The sequence below is a fragment of the Rhineura floridana genome, chromosome 7 (assembly GCF_030035675.1).
Source record: "Rhineura floridana isolate rRhiFlo1 chromosome 7, rRhiFlo1.hap2, whole genome shotgun sequence".
Classification (NCBI taxonomy): domain Eukaryota; kingdom Metazoa; phylum Chordata; class Lepidosauria; order Squamata; family Rhineuridae; genus Rhineura; species Rhineura floridana.
Genome location: NC_084486.1, coordinates 102,079,468 through 102,092,325, shown reverse-complemented (window position 1 = coordinate 102,092,325; position 12,858 = coordinate 102,079,468). Strand labels below are relative to the sequence as shown.

Here is a 12,858-nt window from a genome sequence, read left to right as displayed (position 1 = left end):
TGTCTTTATTCTGACTGGCAGTGGCTATCCAGGACAGTCAAAGGTGTTTGTTTGTTTGAATGCAGGTGCTGTCAAAGATGCTCTAGTCTAGACTGAACTTTGTGTATGAAAACCAGGTGCTCTGCTACTGCGGCATGGACCTTCCCCACGAACTACCCCCACTCCACAAGTTATACCTTGTTAATTCTCCTTTTAGAAACAAATCACCCAAGAAGAGTCGGGGCGGGCGGGGAGATAAAACGTGTAACGCGTAGCTAGTCTTCTAACGTCAAGGGCTGCTATTCAAGTTCCGCTCTCCAGTCCCACCTCAGCCAATCCCCATCGCTATTCCTCCATTCCGGAGAAGGCTGTCCGGGCAAAGTTCCGCCCTCACAGGGATACAGCCAGTCAATCAATCAGGAAGGCGAGCAAGCCTGGGCGGTCGGAGGTTGCCGACTGTTGAGGGCAAGGGAGGAGGGGAACGACGGTCTAGTTCTCAGTACAGGCGGACGCTGAAGGACAAGACAAGAGAGTGAGTGGGAAAGTTCGACACAGAAAGGGAATGAGAGGGGGCGTGTATTCTGGAGCGTGTTCGCGTGCTTGCCCCAGTCGCTCGCGCGTGCACGTGTGGGATTTTGTGCTCCCTAGGCTTGTCACGCGGGCAGCGCACAAAACCTTGAGGGCTGTGCCCCCACCCTTCGTGTGAGGCTAGCGATAGGGATTGTGCGAGGAAAGGCTCAGTCCCGCACAGCAAGACTATCAGCCTGCGTATGCACCGTACGTTTAAAGCACATGACTTATCCCAAAGACTCCTGGGAACTGTAGTTGTTACAGGTGCTGGGAATTGTAACTCTGGGAGGGGTTAGCGACAGTTTTTTTTTGCGGGGGGATATGTGCTTTAAATGTACGCAGAAAGAGGGTTCTTGAGTGTGTGGCAAATACCCTTTCGTCATCCCTGAGTGTTAGTTCCCATTTTTCATTTTAGGATGGTTTTCCAGTTCTGTGGCAGTGTGAGAAATTGGCTGGCTTTGAGACTAGGGTTGCCGACGAGCCAGAAAAAGAACAAAATTAACTGGCTGGTGGCGCTGCCTTAAACGGAGGTTTCTTGTGCACTGAAAGTGAAAGTTTTTCTTTATGTTCTGGAGCTGATCTCACTACTCAACTGTGAACGGGTTACGTACAGGGGCTGGTGCAAATCTTGGCAATCCTCTTGAGTCCCAGTTCAGTTTCATACATATTAAACACTGGAAGCAGCTTGTGCACTTCCATACTTGTGTGCTACTTAGACTTAAAAAGCTTTTGATAAGGGTGCTCATCAAAGTGTCCTGAATGAGCATAGGAGTTGTGGGATAAAATAAAAAGGTCTCATGGATCAATAACTCATTAAAGAACAGGAAGCAGTATGGATGAATGGGCAGTTCTTACAATGGAGGGGGGTGGGGTCCCCAAAGGATCAGTGTTTTTTAACATGATCATAACCTGGAGTAGATGGGCCTTTGGTCAGCTAGCAGTACTGTTCTCATGATAGTGTTTACTGGAGCATTCAAATCTGCTTCTCACATGAAACAACCTGAATTGCTTGAAAAGGTGAGATGCTACACATGTGACAAGCAGGGCTGTGGAGTCGGTACGCCAAACCTTCGACTCTGACTCCTCTATTTTTCTACTGTCCGACTCCGACTCCACCCAAAATTGCTTCCGACTCCACAGCCCTGCAAAGGGCTGTAAATGTCTTTTTAAATTGGAAGCTCTCATAGGAGCATTTTTATTGCTGCCTGAATATGTGCTGATCTTGGCATCACAGCATTTGTCTTCATCTGGGTCCTGTGACATACACTGACACACAAAATGTTTTCCATCTTGAGTTACGGTGAAATGCTCAACTACAGCTGACTTCATGAGAAGCTTCTTTGACATTTTGAACTTATATTTTTAAAAAATTGTCAGTCAAAATTTATTTTGAAGCCGGAGTCGGAGTCTGTACATTTCTACCGACTCCGACTCCACCCAAAATTGCTTCCGACTCCACGACTCCGACTCCACAGCCCTGGTGACAAGCATATTTCCCTGATCTGAGATTGACCATATTCCAAACCACCACCACCCTGGGTTTAAGAGTCATTAGATGAGAGGGCGTGCCTACCAGATACATGGTGCACATGCAAGCTGATTAATAACATTTGTGGGACATAAATATTTGCTGCCCTGGGCTCCTGCTGGGAGGAATGGCGGGATATAAATCAAATAATAAATAAATAAATAAGTTAATAAATAAATAAATAAATATCCTTCTTCATTGTAATGGCAGTATTGGTAGCCTGAGCATACATACACTTGATGAGTGAGGAAACTGCGACTTGATCTCTTGATTGCTGCTAATCCTCAATCCACAGTATAAACCAAAAGCGAGGTAGACACCACTAGATTTGTTAATGCCTTTAGCCCATGTGTAATATTAATCTAGCCCTGCAGATTGATTTAGGCATGTTTTCGTGCATTTATAAGTACTGGAATCTTAATAAGTTGAATCAATGGGTATTATTATTATTAGAATTAGAATTTATTACCTGCCCTTCACCCGAAGGTCCCAGGGTGGGTTACAACAATTTTAAAACACATAATTAAAAACAGTTTAGGCGCTGCCACAGAGAATGCCCTCTCCCAGGCCACACACACCCCAAACTTCAGAAGGTGGCGGAATTACCAAACAGCCCCCCTCTGCTGATCTCAACACCCAAGAGAGTCTGTAGGAAAGGAAGTGGTCTTTCACCTGTTTGGGACCTAAGTCATTTAGGGCTTTAAACACTAACGTGAGCACCATGAACTGGACCCAGAAATGAACTGGCAACCAATGCAGCTGTTTTAGAAAAGGGGTTCTATGAGTTCTAAAGGGACATAGTGCAAGCTGGATTTAGAAAGGGAAGAGGCACCAGAGATCATATCGCAAACGTATGTTGGATAATGGAATGGGCCAAGGAATTTTAGAAGGAAATCACCCCATGTGTTATAGATTACAGCAAAGACTTTGATTGTGTAGATCATGAAAAACTATGGAATGCTTTAAAAGAAATGGGGGTGCCACAGCATCTGATTGTTCTGATGCACAACCTATATTCTGAACAGGAGGCTACTGTAATGACAGAATATCGAGAAACTGATTGGTTCCCCATCGGAAAGGGTGTGAGACGGGTGTATTTTATCACCCTATTTATTTAATCTATACGCAGAACATATACGAAAAGCGGGATTGGACCAAGATGAAGGAGGTGTGAAAATTGGAGGGAGAAATATCAATCATTTAAGATATGCAGACGATACCATACTCTTAGCAGAAAACAGTAATGATTTGAAATGAATGTTGATGAAAGTTAAAGAGGAAAGCATAAAAGCAGGACTACAGCTGAACATGAAGAAGACTAAAGTAATGACAACAGAAGATTTATGTAGCTTTAAAGGTGACAACGAGAACATTGAACTTGTCAAGGATTATCAATACCTCGGCACAGTCATTAACCAAAATGGAGACAATAGTCAAGAAATCAGAAGAAGACTAGGACTGGGGAGGGCAGCTATGAGAGAACTAGAAAAGGTCTGCAAATGCAAAGATGTATCACTGAACACCAAAGTCAGGATCATTCAGATCATGGTATTCCCGATCTCTGTGTATGGATGTGAAAGTTGGACAGTGAAAAACACAGATAAGAGAAAAATCAGCTCATTGGAAATGTGGTGTTGGAGGAGAGCTTTGCGCATACCATGGACCACAAAAAAGACAAATACTTGGGTGTTAGGACAAATTAAATCAGAACTATCACTAGAAGCTAAAATGAGGAAACTGAGGTTATCATACTTTGGACGCATCATGAGAAGACACGATTCACTAGAAAAGACAGTAATGCTGGGAAAAACAGAAGGGAGTAGAAAAAGAGGAAGGCCAAACAAGATATGGATTGATTCCATAAAGAAAGCCACGGACCTGAACTTACAAGATCTGAATAGGGTGGTTCACGACAGATGCTGTTGGAGCTAACAGATTCATAGGGTTGCCATAAGTTGTAATCGATTTGGAGGCACATAACACCAACAAAAGGGATCCTCAGCCAGTAATCTGGGTGCTATATTTCGGACCAGTTGAAATTTCCACGTTGTCTTCAAGGGCAGCCCCACATAGAGCACATCGCAATAATCCAATCTGTTAACAGATCATGGAACATTGTGACCAAGGCTTCTCTGTCCAAAAGAGACTGAAGCTGGCAAAACAGCCAGAGCTGGAAAAAGGCGCTGCTGAGGCTACCTGAACTTCCAGTGACAGTGTTGGATCGAGGAGTACCCCCAGGTGTCAGGTAAAGAGCAACCCATTCCAGAACACTGGACATGAGAACCCTGGACACAAAACACCTCTGTCTTTTCTGGATTCAGCCTCAGTGTATTGGCCCACATCCAGTCCATCACTGGCTCCAAACACCAGTTCAACACCTCTACTTCCTCTCCTGATTCAGATGGAATAGAGAGGTAGAGCTGGGTGCCATCTTCATATTGATGGTACCTCACTCCAAATCTCCTGATGACAGTTCCCAGTGGCTTCATATAGATGTTAAATAGCATGGGGGTCAAGATGGAACCCTGCGGTACACCACAGGATAATTCCCATGGTGCTAAACAGTAGCCTCCCATAACTACTTTTTGGAAGCAGCTCTGGAGGTATGAGCAGAACCACTGAAGCACTGTGCCTCCAACCCCCACCTCCTAGTCAACAGTATCAAAAGGTGCTGAGAGATCAAGGAGAATGAGCAGGGTCACTATCCCTCTATCTCTCTCCTGACAAATGTCATCAGCCAGGGCAACCAAGGCAGTGCCAATGCCATGGCCAGGCCCGAAGCCAGACTGGAATGGATCCAAGTAATCAGTTTCCTAGACCACCAGCACCTTCTCAAGCACCTTGCCCAAAAAGGGGATATTTTCCACTGGGCAATAATTGTTAACACTTCTGAGTCCAGGGAGGTCTTGCGGAGGGAAAGCACCACCACCTCCTTCAAGGCAGATGGTACCTTCCCCTCTTCCAGCAAAGTATTAATCACTCCCTGGATCCACCCAGTCAGTCCCCTACTGTCACTTCTGTGCATATACTGGTGTTTATGGTTTTTTATTTTAAACAACATAAAGGATAGCATATTTGATATAAATGTGTGAGCTCTACAAATATGTCATGCTTATGCCAGTGAAACTTTGGTAGGATCTGTTATATGTTTGAATGAGAATAAGACAGAAGAGAACCAGCTTGGTACTGCAGAAATGAAATGTATTTCTTGAAATCTAACCCAACAATTCTATAAGGGCTGAAAAAGAGTATGCATATGTGTCCATGGGGGCAGGACCATGAACTGAGTATAATAGCAACTTCCGGGGCCTCTTTTATATGTTATCCAATAGATACTTTTGCAAAAGGAGAGATGGTTGTATTATGTTGCTCTGTTTCCCCTTTGCTGGGCATGTTTACCCCTTCAGCATCACAAATCACCTACTGCAATCAATACCTAATAGTACAAGGATAATTTCATTTTTCATTCAGCTGTATTTATAGTTTGTAACAACCTTAATGTGTAGAAAAGGGGAGCAGGACCACATAACCCAAGTCTACATGATTTCCACCAAACAACTCAGCCCCTGACATTAGCAGGGAAAGACTAGACCAGAGGTGGGAACCTCCAGCTGATGTCACTAGTGGGCCCTGCCCACCTGTCAAATATGGCATGCAAGGCAGATCCTGATAAGGATTGGCCTGTGGAACCAAAAGGTTCCCCATCTCTGATCTACACACTGCCGTGGAAGGCTATATGTGTAAAAGTCTACATGTTTTTGTTTCCCCAGCTGAAATGTTCTTGCCTAACCTTTGTATGTGACTTTGGAAATGGGACTAGTGGCACAGCTCACCCCCCCCCTTTTTGTGTGTGTGTGGACTGTCTTACTCAAATAATGCATGAAGGAGACTTACGATGTTGGCGTTTTAGGTGTAGACAACTATAGATAGTGTTCTGAAAATGTAATTAAAATTCAGCACATAGTGTTTTCTGTTTTAACAAACACATTTAGTACAGCCAACAAAGGGTGTGTGCAAGTAAGGGTAGTGTTCCTCAAGAATATTTCTTAAATCACCGATTCTCAATTTTCTTTTTTTGAAAACCACTTAAAAATTGCTGAAGATCTCTGTGTACTATGTCATAAACTTTTTTCTCAAGTGCCAGTATCATTGCCAAAACCAGTGCCATATTATGAAAATCCTAGGCTGTTAACCAGGTTGCTAAGAAGGGTCCTTTAAGTGTTAATTTTCAGGGGGAAATCAGTGGATGCACCAATGGTGTATTTATTTATTTATTAGATTTATATCCCTCTCTTTCTCCCAGTAGGAGCCCAATGGTGTATTATGATCAATCATGTGTCCTCGGCCAAGGGTCTTGTTAGCTTGTTCCATAATTGACCCACTTCAGTCTCCATCATCAGAAAGAAATAAAGTGCAGAGTCAAGTAACTTTTCTGTGGACCACCTGAATAGAGATCGTACACTACCAGTAATCTGCAGACAACAGTTATGTAAACAAAAAGGGGAAATAAAACAACTGATGTTGTCTAACTCCACTTGGAATTGAGTATTCAACATTTATCTGTCTCTTTCTCTTCCAGCATTAGAACTTGTGATAATTTCTATCAGAATACAAACAAGTTCACACATCATTGAACATATAGTTGGGCCTAATCATTGCACACTTGGCATTGATAGACCTTTTACTCTGTAATTGTATCCAGATTAACCTAGGTGTAAGCCCCATGGGACTTACCTTTGAATAAACAAACATAGGATTGTGCTGTAAGGTTGATATAGTATGTGAAGTATTTTTATTAAGTTCTTCTAGTAGTGAGACTAAGCTATTAAAACCAAGTGTTTTTACCATCTGATCCTGATAGATCATAAGCAGTTATTGGAATTATTATGTGTTATTTTTAGTCAGAAATTACTTTGTAGTTTCTTCATATAACGATCTCCTGAGTTCTCTCTGCATTTTTGTTTGTTAGGTTAGTACATCAGTGGGAAATTTAACACACACCCATTTGTTCTTCAAAGGCTTGCAGCTTAATTCTGTAGGCTGAAATCAGTTGGACTGGGGGAGGGAAAGTGATGTTGGTGGTTCAGTAGATGATATAATTACACCTAACTACTGAGGTGACTGTTAGTGGTAAGTAAACTCCTGGCTCTAATACCAACAATTTGAATATTTATAGCCTTTGTAGGGAAAGTTACAGCTGGACTGGTTCTTGTACTACACAATAATGTGGTGTGTGCTGTTAAATCACTAACATTTTTAATCTGAATGGAATTAAAGTGATTCTGGTATATATCATGTAAACCGTTTGAATATTTTCAGTATGGTATGATTAATACTCAATAGATGAAACTCTTGGCTGCTTACAATTTTTAATTTTTCCCTACATCTTTAAAATATATTGTGCTTTCACAAGAGATTTGAAAAATGCCCTTTTGTCTATAACATTTTTATACAAGCTTGTGAACATGGTTAATGTGGCAGATTTTAATGGGAATGGTAGCCCATTGAAATTGATTTTAATTCCAATTAATTTAAATAATGTAAGTCATTCTGTTCCTGTGAACGTATGCAGTTTTTAAAATAGGCCTTACCAGTCACCCTTTTTTTTGTCACAGAAAAACACTGCAAATGGGATTCTTTCTGAAGGCATAGCATCTCTTCAGCTAGAAAATAGGGTGATAGTATAAGGGGAAAGAGAATGCTGCTTAACCTTTTCCCTGTCAGCCATTTCTCTTCTACTTAAAATCAAATCACCCAGCTGATTTTGCTCTCACCAGGTTCCCGATTTGTGTTTATAAGGGTAAGTAAGCATCTGGAGCTCTGTACAGTCAAAGTTCTGGGAGTTCTGGTGGCGGGGGTAGAGTAGATCTGGAGAAAAATGAGCAGGGAGGGGATTTAAGTACCCCTGGCACCTTTTTTATTTAAAGCATACATACAATCCATCTGCATATGCAATATTGCTGGTCCCCGAGTAGTGTTTTGTTGTGAAATAAAAAACAAAAAATAATAATGAAATTTTGTCTCTCCTGTTGCAGTAGAATTTATCACAAGAGTGAAGACAAAATTTCATTATTATTAGATTTTGCTTTCATTGCAATAAATTAATATATACAGTGCAGACTATATATTACATTTCCTTCCTCTGCAGGTCTTCAGTTAATACTGGCAGTTCACAGTCCAGAACTAGCTAATTTATGTTCTTTATGAGGAAGAAATTACAAATAATTATAATGGGAAACAAGCAATTTTCAGTAAGGGTATAAAATGCTAATCAAAAAGTTACCAATATAAAATGTGTGCCAACACTTGTTTTAAAATTGAGGCTTTGTTTCTCTCTTCCCCCCCCCCTTCCCGGGTGTTTTGGAAATATAAGTGACAAATTTAAAACTAATAAATTTGGGGGAATTTTATGTGTGATCATTTACTTTTTATATTATTTTCTTAGCAATTCTATACATGTCTGCTTGGAATTAAGTTTCCAAATTAGGGTTGCCAGGTCTCTGGTTTTCGCCCAAGATTTTTGAGGTTGTCTCTGCGTCTCTGTGTGAGTCACACCAGTCTTTGGACTCTCAGCTTTCATTTTTAAAAAAATAAAGTTTCTTGTTGGTCTGGTTCAAGAGATAAACACCAAAACATCAGCCACCTCCCCTTGCAACTTCTGTTAAATGAGCTTGTAGCTGGCTGTTCTAACCCCCACCCTTTTGGGTTTGTAGCCAATAAGTCAAGTCAGGGTTGTGATTGACAAGAGATTTGTTGACCTCCAGGCAATAGCTAGAACCCATTGCAAGGCCAGAAAACACTTGTCTTTTCCTGCTTGTCTGAAAATCTCATAAATTAAGTGTGTAGCTTTCAGCAGTAGCAAAAGTCCCTTTCTATCTGTGTGCAGGTCAGGAGATGTAAACAAAAAAATCACAGTAGGATATTGGTCGGCAATTATTTACTGTAAACAATTTCAGTTATGATTATAATAAAAGTGTACATGTAGGGTTTTTTGCTTACTTGCAAAAATAGCATATTATACATTTTATCTTTCAAATAATTTTTGAACAGAAATTTAAAAGACGTGAACATCCAACTTGTTTACATTTCCCTGGGCTGTTGAAGAGGGCATTTGATTTGTCTTAATTCATAACCTGTTTTGAAAACCTCCCCAATATGAAGCTTTAAACCTATACTCACTTTTCTGGGAGTAGAGCTGCAATGTTAATCCCACATACCAGGAGTAAACCCCATTGAATTCAGTAGGACTTACTTTGAGTAGACATGGTTAGGATTGTGCTGTAATTCAGTGGAACATACCAAAGTATTGTGTTTGTGTTGTAAATATTTCTCTCCACCTCCAATCCTATTTTTAAAACAATTAAGCAGGACTTACCTAGGTGTCACTGCTTTTATTTTGTAGGAAACTAATATTGATTTGATTTTAAAAAATAAAACAAATGGTTATATGATGGTTTGTTTCTTGCCCAATAGTGGTAAAAGAGAATTCACATACTGGGAAGTGTGGCTTCAATTGCTGTTGTTCCTAGGTTATTGCCTGTGAAGGTAGACCAAACCATGTGTGTTTTCTCTCTGTCAATTATTACTCACTGGAATTGGGTTGGCTGTTAAAGTGAGTTTATAGCAGCCAACAGGATAGCCAGGAAAGGATAGAGAATCTTCCTAACTCTTACTCATTTCTCAAACCTCTCTCTGCAGTGAAGGGTCAAGTCTGTAAAGAAGTTTGAAGCAGCCATGTTAAAAGTCAGCAGGGCATTCCAGGCGGGGTTTCCAACCTGCTTTTATTTTATTTATTTATTTTTATTTATAGCATTTATTAGTCGCTCATCTGGCTGGCTGTCCAGCCACTCTGGGCGACGTACAACATAGGCATATAATACCTAGACATTGAAACTCTAAAAACAATGAAGATAAAATCTAGCCCACCCCAAAAGCCTACCTGAAGAGCCAGGACTTCAAGGCCCGGCGGAAACTCATCATAGAAGGGGCATGGTGGAGATCATTTGGGAGGGAGTTCCACAGGGTGGGGGCCACAATTGAAAAAGCCCTCTCTCTTGTCCTCACCAGTTTGGCTGTTTTGACTGATGGGATGGAGAGAAGGTCTTTTGAGGCTGATCTTGTTGGGCGGCATAGCTGATGATGCTGGAGGTGCTCCTTTAGATAGACTGGGCCAAAACCGTATAGGGTTTTAAAGGTCAAAAACAACGCCTTGAATTGGGCCCGGTAAGCAACTGGTAACCAGTGCAGCTCTTTTAGCACTGGAGTGATATGATCTCGCCGGTGGCTGCCTTTAATCAGGTGCGCCGCCGCATTCTGTACCAGTTGCAGCTTCCAGACCGTTTTCAAGGGTAGCCCCACGTAGAGCGCATTACAGTAGTCTAGGTGAGAGGAGACCAGGGCATGTACCACCAATGGGAGCAGATGATTGGGAAGGTAGGGGCGTAGCCTCTGTATCAGATGGAGTTGATACAGCACTGCCCGGCTCACAGCCGAAACTTGAGCTTCCATGGACAGTTGGGAGTCAAGAATGACCCCGAGGCTACAGACCTGGTCTTTTAGGGGCAATTGTACCCCATTGAGCACCAGGTCCAAATCCCCTAACCTTCCCTTGTCTCCCACGAACAGTACCTCGGTTTTGTCAGGGTTCAGCTTCAGCTTACTCCTTCCCATCCAGCCACTCACCGATTCCAGGCACTTGGATAGGGTTTCTGCAGCCAACCTCGGTGAAGATTTAAATGAGAGATAGAGCTGCGTGTCATCCGCATATTGGTGACACTGCAGCCCAAATCTCCTGATGATAGTCCCCAGCGGCTTTATATAGATGTTAAATAGCATATATAAAGCATATGCTTTGATATGGATATCTTTGCAGAGGATCCCTAGTCAAGCCTTAGCAACAGCACAGTCCTACCCATATCTACTCAGAAGTAAGTCCTGCTGAGTTCTATAGGGCTTAGTTCCTTAGTAAGTGTGCTTAGAATTGCAGCCTTCAGGGGCATCCATCTTTAGTCCTGAGTGCTCCCATCTAACATCTCCCCAACACTAGGCTCCTTTCTTCCTACAATGGCCTTCTGTTGACTGGCCTGGCCTGAGGGCACTTAAACCCTTCTTGCTAGAAGCAAGTAGGCTAGATTAAATGTTCCCTACCCAGGCTCCCGAAGTAGATGAGAAGGAATGATAACATCACTTCAGCTGGGCCTGAGAACAGCCCCATTTAGCTAAGATTTCCATCTTAATTTCCAAGCAGAGAATTTTTGTTTGTTTGAGTGGTATACTCTAAGCAACTGTGGTTGATGCTGAATGTATAATGCTTAATGACATCATTGGGACCCACCCCTGCAATCTTAGGGTTTGGGATGCTTCTGACCTGGAAACCCCCTCCCCCCACACACACTCAGAAATGCACTCCCCAGGACTTGCAAATGCCCCCCAGACACCCACTGCCCTTGCCAGCCCTCATTCACAATCCCCCCCACAGTGCCTCCCACAGTGGCTGCAGGCATTTGCATATTATGATGAGTTATATTTGACAATATGTTGTTTAAACCATAGTTTCTGGAGTACCAGTTATACTTTTTATTAAGAAACTGGAGTGAGTTTGTAAATATATATTTTTTCAAAATCTTTTAATATTTGCTCCCTTGCTTTTTTTGGTGATTGGTAAGCCCCAGTTCGAGCAACAGAACCCCAGACCCAAACGTAGAATGATTGTCTCATATTGATGGCCTCATATTGCCTCAGTTGTACATGTAACACCCAAGCTGAACTACTGTAGTGCTCTATGTGGAGCTGCCTTTAAAGATGTTCAGAAACTTCAGTTGGTACAAAATTCAGCCACAAGGTTGCTAGCTGGGGGCAGGCAGGTGGAACATAATACACCTATCTTATACCAGGTACACTAGTTACTAGTATGTTTGGGGCCCAATTTAACATGCTGGTGATGACCTTTCAAGTCCTGAACATTTTGGGACCAGTTTACTTAAAGGACTTGTTGCACCAATATCAACTTGCCTGTGTGCTAAGAGCCTCTTCAAAGGAACTGCTTAGGTGCTACCTTCAAAGACAATTAGTTCAGTGGACTCATGGAACAACAGCTTCCTGACCATGGTCCCACAGCTGTGGAACTTGATTTCATATGAAGAAATTAGGCAGGCTCCATTCCTCAGTACCTTTAAATAACCTTAAAGCAGCAGTGAAAAGCTTGATTTTTTTAAAAAGGCTTGTCTGTGTCTTTTGATATGGTCATATTCATGTTGGTTTTAGTGATATTTTGTACTGTAATGAAACGAAGTGTTTTTCATCAGGTTTGACACTTGTATTATGGTTTATTCGTGTCAACATTTTTGTCAACCTACTTTGGGAAACATTTTGTTTAAAAACAAATCTGCAACTCTTTCAAATAAATAAAATAATACAGGTCAGTTGGGTTCTGTCTAAAGAAAAAGGCAGGACTAGAGTCAATAAATGGAAATTGTAGGGAAGCAGATTTCAACTAAACGTTAAGAGAAACTTTACCATGGTAATAGCTGTTCAACAGTGGGACAAACTGTCTCAGGAGTTGGTGAGTTCTCCTTTGCTGCAGGCATTTAGGCAGCAACTTGAAAGGCCATGTAACAGGAGTGCTGTAGTTGCATCCTGCATTGAGCAGGGGGTTGGACTAGATAACCTCTAAGATCCCTTCCAACCATGTAGTTGTATGAATTCTGAACGTATTTTGTGTGTTTTAAAAATACTTTTCAGACTTTCTGCTCTGGAAGTCATATATGCACTCAAAACAGATT

General features: G+C 41.8%; 1 protein-coding gene across 8 annotated transcripts in view; it reads left to right on the top strand.

The window, feature by feature from the left end:
- Positions 1 to 285: 285 nt before the first annotated feature.
- Positions 286 to 12,858, top strand: part of NMNAT3 (nicotinamide nucleotide adenylyltransferase 3) — a 109,852-nt gene continuing 97,279 nt past the window's right edge. For all 8 annotated transcript variants that reach the window (XM_061636754.1, XM_061636753.1, XM_061636755.1 and 5 more), the window contains exon 1: positions 286 to 511. The gene's annotated coding sequence lies outside the window, so the exon portion shown is untranslated. The remainder of the gene's footprint in view (positions 512 to 12,858) is intronic.